Source organism: Rhea americana, unplaced genomic scaffold (genome assembly GCF_003343005.1).
Source record: "Rhea americana isolate MKP2758 unplaced genomic scaffold, rheAme1 scaffold_265, whole genome shotgun sequence".
NCBI classification, from domain to species: Eukaryota; Metazoa; Chordata; class Aves; order Rheiformes; family Rheidae; genus Rhea; species Rhea americana.
This window is the reverse complement of record NW_028186385.1, coordinates 953,995-963,092: the sequence shown is the minus strand read 5'-3', so window position 1 is coordinate 963,092 and position 9,098 is coordinate 953,995. Positions and strand designations below refer to the sequence as shown.

The window sequence follows — 9,098 nt, the reverse complement described above, 5'->3', positions numbered from 1 at the left end:
TTTTTTTTTTTTTTTTTTTTTTTTTTTAATTAATGAGTGCTGTGCTTCTTCCCTGCATTGAGCAAGGCTGAGTTAGGGCAGAAGGTAGAAAATACTAAACAGAGTAACAATTATGCAGGCAGGTGGGGAGAAAGAGGTGAGTCAGCTCAGATCAAGGCAGGAATATCCCTATCAGCACCAAAAACTGAAGCCACAAAGCTTCACTGGGACTGTGCTGGGCCTGGGTAATGCTCCCTGGTCCTCTGCAGAGCGCAGGCAGTGTGCATCCACCCTGCAGCTGTGCTGTGCTAGCCACAGCACCCTGAAGGTACTTAGTTGCATCCTGGGAGCAAAGCCATTGATCCAGACATATGCAGAAGTGGTATTTGGGGGCTGGCCTCTGTCCGTGGCCTGCCCTTCATGCCATGCTTCAGGTGACATCCTCCAGTGGCTGTTTATGTACAATAGTGGTCTTTTCAGGAAAGCCAAGGCTGGAACGATCAGGGTTATTTCGTATGAACTACTCATCAGATGTTGTCAGAGGCATTAATCAAGTTTCCAGTCATTGCTGGCCAGGCCACATTCAAATCAGCATTCTCCACCAGTAATGAGACTTCCTACCCGTAGCAGCTTCCAGCCCCTGAGGCTGTGTACGAATCAGTGATGGACAAGCCAGTATTGCTATGCATCATTTCACCAAACCCCATGGTCCACAGCTGAGCCAGTGACCCAAACAGAAGCAGCATCACAGCTTGCAAGGATTCCCAAGCTGTCCATCTATCAGCACATTCAGGAACTCAGGCATGCCTTTAGCAGGGACATCCTTAACCTCCCATCTGAGGTCCTCCTGTCAGAGAGGGAGCGGGCAAGAAGAGTCTAATGGCCAAGAAGAGTCTCATAGTTGAATCCTGGAAGCTGAGAAAGTTGGACTGCAGCCTTCACTACTGCATGTGGGAATTGTTTGTTTATCTTCCTGCTTCCTCTGTGAAGCAGCTCATCCCAGGGTCACAAGGAAAGGAACAATAGCAGTATATTTTTAGGATCTGTCTGTGAATCATTGGTGACCAGTTTTTCCTATTTTGTCACCCAGACCACTTTGCTCAAGCAAGAGACCCTGAAAAGTAGTTCAAGCCAAAGTGTTCAGGGCTTGCACAGGAAACAGGCCTGGTAGTTGAGGACCCTGCTGAGCACCCTAGCTCASGCAAGCAGGACACATGTCCTCACTGCTCCAAGAAGCAAAGCACCAGAAGGATCCCCCAGTGCATTATAGCCATAGAAGTTACCTCACCCATCACCTGCCAAAGCGTCCGGACCCACAGGTATCCAAGCCGTGTCTGTGTTATGGAGGGTTTGACAAAATTTTTTTTTCTTTTTTTTTTTTAATAAAGTTCATCCTCTTTTTATGTCAAACAGGTTTTTACAAGCTGTTTTCTCTCCCCTATTGAGGCATCCTTGAGCACGCAGCACAGAGGCACTCAAAGGCTGCCACAACTGTATAAGAAGCRAATGCCTAGTGCAACAAGTAAGCTGCCTGCTCATTAAAATCAGCAAGTTAACAATGCAAATCTATAACCTAAATATAGTATACAACAGAAAGTCCCAGCTTGAGCACAGCAATACAGTACCTCAGGGGATTGTCAGAGACASTAACAGCACAGTCAGGCTATACAGGCGGACATTCAAAGGCAAAGTCATAGGAAACACAGGCAGCTTTTTGGTCCACTCTGCTTTCTCAGCCTTATAGCTTGCATGCATCACTGGGTAACCTCAGCCCAACCCTCAAGTCTCCGGCAAGACACAACTAGAACAAAGATGCCACAAATATAGATCATTTATATCTTTACCCGAACAAGAGGTGCAGCATGGTAGAAGAGAGAATTTTAAGCTATGTTTGCACTTTCCTATGTGCTGTTACAGCATGTAGAATAGCCACTGGTGTAGCTTAAGATAGGCATCTTGGCATGTCACTCATGGCCCCAGGGCTGCTCCCAGTAGCAGTGAGGGACTGTCCTGTCCACAGCAYGACCAGGACACAGGGACTGGCATGCCAGATGTTTGAATCTCCCATTAGTACAGGAAAACTAGATCTTATACTTCCCATCCAGAATATTATTAYCACTTTTTGTTAATAACAGCCTATGACAACATCAGGAAAGAAGTTTGGGGTGGATTTTAAAAGCCCTTGGTGATTTAGGAGCACCRTTCTGCTGATTGAGAAATGCTAAATAGTTAATGGGAATCATTTCTCTTTAAGAAAGAGAAAAAARGATCACTAGCTCATCCATTTTATCCTGGCTGATCTCTTCCACTAACTCTCTCTCCCAAAGCAATAGCTTCCAAAAAACTACAGATTTAGCCTACAGTGCTCCTTTTCAGGAGCAGTCTTTTCTCAGCATTCACAGATAAGGCAGTGAGGTRCAGAGAGGTAAACAGATTTGTTTCAGCTTGCATAGAAAAAAATCATGAGAAATTCTGCTTGCTTGTCCTTAATCATAACTCTATCAGCAATCTTCCAGGCTTTTAACATGGCTTTCTTGTTAGCCCTGGGGACTCTACCCCGTGTTTTTTGCAAAGTCAATCTCACCCTCCTTAGGGCTTCCGAGGTCTTTAATAAGAATTTTATCTTTTCCATGCTTAGGGGCAGGTCTCAGGTATTCATCATGCCCCAGTCCTCTCTTGCTGTGCATAGCATTGATTTATATGAAATATGGGCATATACCATATTTTGTATGAATCATTCCGTATTCAGCTCATGCTCCCAATGATAATATTTTTGTGGAACAGTTTGATTCTATTAGCCTACAAAAAGCTCCATTACTCAAGCCTTTCCCAGATCATCTAACATGTTTCTCCAAAGAAGTTTTTCCACAGTGCTGCCTCATAATATATTTTTTTCGTTTCTAAAATGCAGGRGTAGAAGGATGAAGAAGTGAATAATTAATATTTCTGAGGACAAGTATGTGGATAGGAGYGAGTAAAGCACAGGAAGTCTATAAAAGTTTGTTTCTCCCCACCTATATACATGTCAGCACAGCACAGTGCAGGGAAGAGCACACATCTGTGTGGCTTTATGCAGATGCACACCTCCATACATGCATGCAAAGGCAAAGATGGTATCTGCCATAGCATTGCGCATCCTTCCCACCGCTCRGAAGCTCACCAGTCCTACAGTGCGGGCACAACCAGAGCCCTCGAAGTAGGGGAAACAAAGGAAAATCACCTCAGCTTGTGCCTCCCCAAACAGCTATCCTAGGGCAGCATCTCCAGGAGTCAGTGGGAAAGGTTGCAGAGGGTGCATGCCCTTTCCCCTCTACATTTTTTTTTTTAAGACATAAGCTCAGAAATGTTTATTTTTTTGAATTTTTCCATTCCAGACCTTGGCCAGGAGGTAAATTTCTTACTTTGGAAAAACTGAGCAAATTGCAGAGAACATAGGGGAAGTATTACACTTTTTCTTTTTCCAAAGTACAGATTGTGAAAGACACTCTGACACATTTTAAAACYGACTTTTCTAATACTATGAGTTAAAGAAAAAGAAAAAAAAGGGGGGAGGGGGAGGGGGGAGTTGAAAAGGAAGACACAATGTTACATCAGGAGACAGTCCTTATTGCCCCGTTAGGGATGAGTACTTTACAAGGCCATAAGTGAGCAGCTCGGGAGACTGGCAAGCCACCACTGCCAGCTATCTGCTACATCCCTCCACAGAGGGGCACGGTTGCCCATACATCCCCATCTCAGCACAGAGGTCCAAGGCTCATTTAGGCCTCCCCTTAGGCAGGCAAGGCAGACAAGCAGCTCAACAAAAGCTGCCAGTACAAGCCCGCAGCAGAAGAGCTCTTAACCTTTTAGCAAGAGGTAGTGAAGGCAGGGCTCAATGTTATCAGGCCCATGCTGATTGCATTGGGTTCAGAGGTTCACAATTTGAAAAAGACACTAAAAATGCAGAAAGAGTACAGAAGCTGTAAAGGGAAAAAGAATCCCAGAGAGTTTGGGTTGGCTTGAGAGGTAGTTTGATTACAGTTTATCTGTGTTTTTATGGACACACTGTCAGGACTCTTTATTCAGGCACAGAAATGTAGCGCAAGGGTTGAATCAAAGGCATTAAAGACTAAAACGGGAAAATAGGCCTGCTCTTTAATGGTGCAGGTGAGTAGCTATTAGGACTGCCAGGAAAGGGAAGGAGTGCATTATCTGTCTCAACAGGTCTTAATTTAAACGGGCTTCTGGATGACACGCATTCCTGGGATAGGACTAGGGTAAGCGGGAGGGGATCAGACCAGTGTTCCTGGCTTGCTTTAATGTCCCTGAAAGGAGCCCTGATTTATCTAAATGGTAGAAGACCACGTCTTTAGTGCTCAGCTTTCCTACTGCAGACAGACAGCCAAGCCTAGTCACCACAGCAAGCTCAAGAGACCTACTGTGATTTCTTTTGCAGAGCAAAGCCTACTGCTTTTCAGCAGTCCAGAATGGGAACATGGCTCAGCAGAAGCTGCTGCCGGGGAGTTTGCACCACAACATGTAAAAACATCTCCTCAAATGCAGTATYGTCTTTGGGGAGGATGAAGACAAAAGCAAAAAAAACATTCTCTCTCTTTTTTTTTTTTTTAAAAAAAAAAAAAAAAAGTAACTCTACCCTCCCCCAAGAGGTAATTGAGTTTCCAGGAGCTGATAACAGATTTTAAGCAATTTCATCCTTATTCCTATGTAATATTTTGTCATTCCTAGCCTTTAGTTTCTTGWCTTCACTATGTGCACACAGTAGGACCTTTTGCCCTTACAGGAGAGGACTTTCCTCCTAGGCAGCATTCTCCGTTTGACCTCGTGGAACTGGAAAGCACTTGAAAACCAAAGCCATTTTCCAAATTCCTGCAGCGCTCGAGGAATACCAAGGTCTGAGCTTTTGGGCATTCTCTCACTATTACAACATGTATGCTCACCACCTCTCAGACCCAAACAACCTCTAAGTGGGTCATTCGCTCTCTCATCTGGGCAATCCCATTGCAGACCCCTGAAACACCTTCAGGAAAGCAGGTTTTGCCATCGAGTGATTTAAACCCCATCGTCTCCCCCACACCTTCCCTTTGTAGAGGGAGCTGAGAGCATTTCACCACTGCTGCCAAGCCTCCCAACCTGCTGGCACAGAAGGAGGCCTGAATACAAGGTCTGAGTCAGAGGCCCTCCTTGGTATCCCATAAAGTCACCCTTCCCTCTAGGGCCAGCCCTGTATTTTCTGATCTCCTTCTATGGGAACTCTCACCTTAGGAACCCTCACTCCACATACTAGGTTGAGACTTGCCGGTGCCTCTTTTATACTTTTTTTTCTTTCTTAAACATTTCTTTTATGAGTTTCTTGTTGAGGTCATAAAATAGTGGGTTGGAGGACTATAAATTCACAAGGAAGCATTCTTTGAAGGAAGCTTTTTCTAGAAAAAAAAAAATGAACCCCTCCCTCTCTTACAAATCTCTCTCTTACCCTCCTGTTTTGCAGCACAACATCTAAGCAAGGCTATGGGCCCCTACATGTCATCTTGCCTCTTAGATCTAAGGAGAGCAAGTTTTTGCAGCTTGGGAATTCCAGGTGGCAGCTATACTGCAGCCAGCCATGGCTTTATGTCTTGGGCCTGAGGAAAGCAATTTGTTTGCTTCAGAGTTTCATAAGGATAATAGTGTTAGTACTCTTTTTATGCTGGGTCAAACTTCGTACTATGCTCATGTCAAAAAGTACAGAATATTCAGCTGGAGCTAAGAGCATCTAACTTCATCTACAGGACTTTCATCAKGATAGCTAAAAATGCTTTACAGAGAGATCACTATAAGGCTGCCATAGTGATGCTCAGTGACCCARCTCCTTGGCCTCCCTATGCACAGTTATGAGGTATCGCCCCAGTCCTCTTGAGGACATGCAGCTTACCTAATCTGGCATTACAACTACAGCACATCATTGTGGGACACCCGAGGATCCAGGCCCACATCTTTCAAGAGCACCATTGGTATCACTGTTTTTACAAGTGGGGAAACTGAGGCACAGGAGCTATATCACAACTTACCTAGCAGGCGACAAACACAGCTGAGACTCTCCCCTCCGTGTGGTGCTCTAGACTCAGYGGCTCTTCTAACAGCTTAGCTAGCAGCTCTGATGTGTATATCCTCTGCTTTGCCTGGCTGCTTGCTCCCTGGAAGATTTGATTCAATTAAGCCATATCCTGACCATGGCATGGAAGGGCCTGAGTGGGCATGACTGGCCCTCTAGATAGGGAATGTTCCATTTGGATTTGAGGCATTATTAGCTAAATCTTGAAGCCTTTATTCAGGCAAAACTTCTGCTGAGAGGCATTCCTAACACGCAGCTTTAATTGGCTTATTTAAGATTAACTAGACCAGCTGCCCTGGCCAGCTGAGTCAGCAAGGAAGATCCCCCCCCCCTCCTCCCCCCCGCCCTATCTACAGACAGACTGCAAAGGGAGCAAGTCCTATCTGCTCCCAGAGCCTTGCAAGCCTTGACTASGCTCCAGATTGACTAGAAACCCCACAGACTGCACAGGAGCAGTGGCTGACTAAGTCTGAATTTGCATCCTTTCTGCTTGTAAAATGCCTCATCCCTGCTTTAGGCTCTTGATTGCCTGCTCCAGCATGAAATGAAGGCAAGCAGCTTCTGGCTGCTGACCCTGAGCAAAGTCCCTGCACTTGTACTTCACCCCCACCACTGCATGCATGTACCACTCCCTTCCCTCAAATCAAAAGAGGTATTTCCARACTGCAGGGTTACAGGCAAGATTTCTGCAAAGCAGCTCCATTCACCCCCCATTATCACCATTTCTTTTAAAAGTAACAATTGTGCAGAAGGAGGAGGAGGTCACGTGAAGGATGCCTGAAATTCTTTCCAAACCAAAGCCAGTTCTGACCCATCACAAATTTCCCTGGTTACTCTGGCCTGTGAACTCTGAAAAATGCAATTAAAAGAGAAAAAGCAAAGGCCTGAAATCTCCAGTTCGGTCGGTCTCTCTGACATTCATTAATGAGGGCAGCCTTACATGATGCTGATTCAATAGAGGCAACTGTCTGCTTCTAGCCCCAGTGCATCAGAAGTTCATTAGATCTCCGCTCCAAAAGAGGCCGTCTCARAATTAATGCTGCATTCCTAGAAGTTAAGAGAGCAGCTTATTTAACGGTTTAATGCTGTTGAAATTGCCATTTGCTCGGCTGACAATGCAGATGAGCAGCACTTCACACTCCTTTTGCCTCTCTATCAAGTTCAGGCCAGACTCCCTGCTCCGTGAACCGGTACCGCTCTGTGATAGTCACGGGAACTGTGCCAGCACACGCCAGCCAAGGACCTACCTTTCATTTTTATGCAACGGCATAATCGCATTTTTCAAGTCCTCCTCTGTACGACTGCCGTGTTTTCTCCTCCAGCAGAGAGAAGCACGCACATCCCAGCCCGAGCCTTGTCCTCACGCCTCAGGCATCCGGAGACGGTCCAGGTTCAGCCCAAGAGACCATTTCCCACCTTCTGTCTGTAACCAGCTGCAGAGCCTGCAGCGCRGTCCGAACCGCAGCGCGCACGGGGCCCTGGCGAGGGGGTGCTGGGCAGCCGGCACAGTCCCCTCCGCGGCGGCCGTGCTTTCGGGGGCGCCGAGAGCGCTGGCCGCAGGACGCTCCGCCACCGCCCCCGGAGCCGAGCCAAGGCTCCCCGGCGGCTGCTTGGMGCGTTTTCCCTCTCCCATCCACCGCGCGTCAGCAAAAGACATTGCTTAACGGACACGTTACTTGGTATCTGCCCCCCTCCCCGCGCATCGGGACGCTCGCTCCCGGAGGGGCGGGCTGCCGCAGGGTCCGGGCGCTGGCGCAGGTCAGGCCCGAGCTGGGCCGGTGCCCGCGGCAGGGACGCGGCGACGTCCTTAGGGCCGCGGCGAGAGGCAGAGGCACGTGCGCCCCCTCCCCAGTCGGTATCGGCCTTCTGTCGCCGCCGGTTGCTCTCTCCGCTCCAGGGGACGAAGCCTCTGCCCCGCTGAGGGCTGAGAGCCGCGACGCTCCACCGCGAGCCRCGGCGCAGCCCCAGCATGTGCCGGGCGAGAGCGGCGACAGGGAAAGAGCAGGAGGAAAACGAAGCATCCAACCCTAATGCTTTTGCACACTTGGGCCTGGCTGCTGGCACAGGGACGGGGTCGGTGCCTCCCTCGCGCTCGGAGCCCTCCAGGCRGTGGGTCACTCCAGCTGCTGCTGAAGCGGGGCTGAGCCCGACGCTCCTCGGGCCCGCAGGCGGCACGAGCAGCTTGGCGAGCCCTTCCCTCCGCACCAGGAGCGAGTGACGCCGTGAACCAGCCCGCTAACGCGCCGGCCGCGCGCTGCTGCCGAGGGCGCAGCCCTCGCGAGGGGGAGCAGAGCCGAGGCCACCGGAGCTGTCGCACGCGGTGAAGATCTGCAGGCCGATTTCTCAAGAGCCTAATTCGCTGGGCTGATTGCACCTAGGAGAACTGTATGATTTTCTCCTCCGTTTTAATGGGCAAATATATGTTTCGCTTTCTGTGCTAGCATGCTCCTCCACGCAGGGAGCTGCATTTCRCTGATGGCTGATGTTTCCCGAAACCCCAAAGAGCCTGAAATGTGTCCTTTCAGCGGAGAGGCATTTTAGAACTGTCAGTCAGSAATAACTAAGGTAGGAAAGTAAGGTATGACAGAGACAAGACTCTACATCTGGCACTGATATTTGGTTTCCACAGCAGAGAAATGCCAAAGCCTGACAATTATAATCGACAGCTCTGTTGCTTCCTTCAAGACTTGGCCCAGCACAAGGCAAAAATGTTGTGGGAAGATTTTTTTTTTAAAGTTTTCCACCATTGCAAAATTATATAGCTTTTTAAAGYTATCAAAAAAAGAAAAAAGAAGAGATGAGCATTTCCAAACTTTTCAACATTTTTAAAACACAGAATTAAGAAAAAAAACTTCATGGATTTAAAAAATACAAACTCTTTAAATTTGGAACCTACTGTGTGGTTTTTACTCCTAGACCTCAAAGCACTTTTCAAAGGGGATTAAGCATCAAACTCCATTTTACAGATGGAGGAACTGAATCATATCTTGGAAAAAGATCTGAAAGTTGGTCAAGCAAAATCAAGTGG

At 47.7% G+C, this 9,098-nt stretch overlaps 1 protein-coding gene across 2 annotated transcripts in view; it reads right to left on the bottom strand.

Annotated features, from left to right (window-relative positions):
• LCLAT1 (lysocardiolipin acyltransferase 1) overlaps positions 1 to 7,338 on the bottom strand; it is a 176,641-nt gene extending 169,303 nt beyond the window's left edge. The window contains exon 1 of one of the 2 annotated variants that reach the window (XM_085307852.1): positions 7,318 to 7,338. The gene's annotated coding sequence lies outside the window, so the exon portion shown is untranslated. The remainder of the gene's footprint in view (positions 1 to 7,317) is intronic. The other variant, XM_085307841.1, reaches the window with a different exon arrangement.
• Positions 7,339 to 9,098: the final 1,760 nt, after the last annotated feature.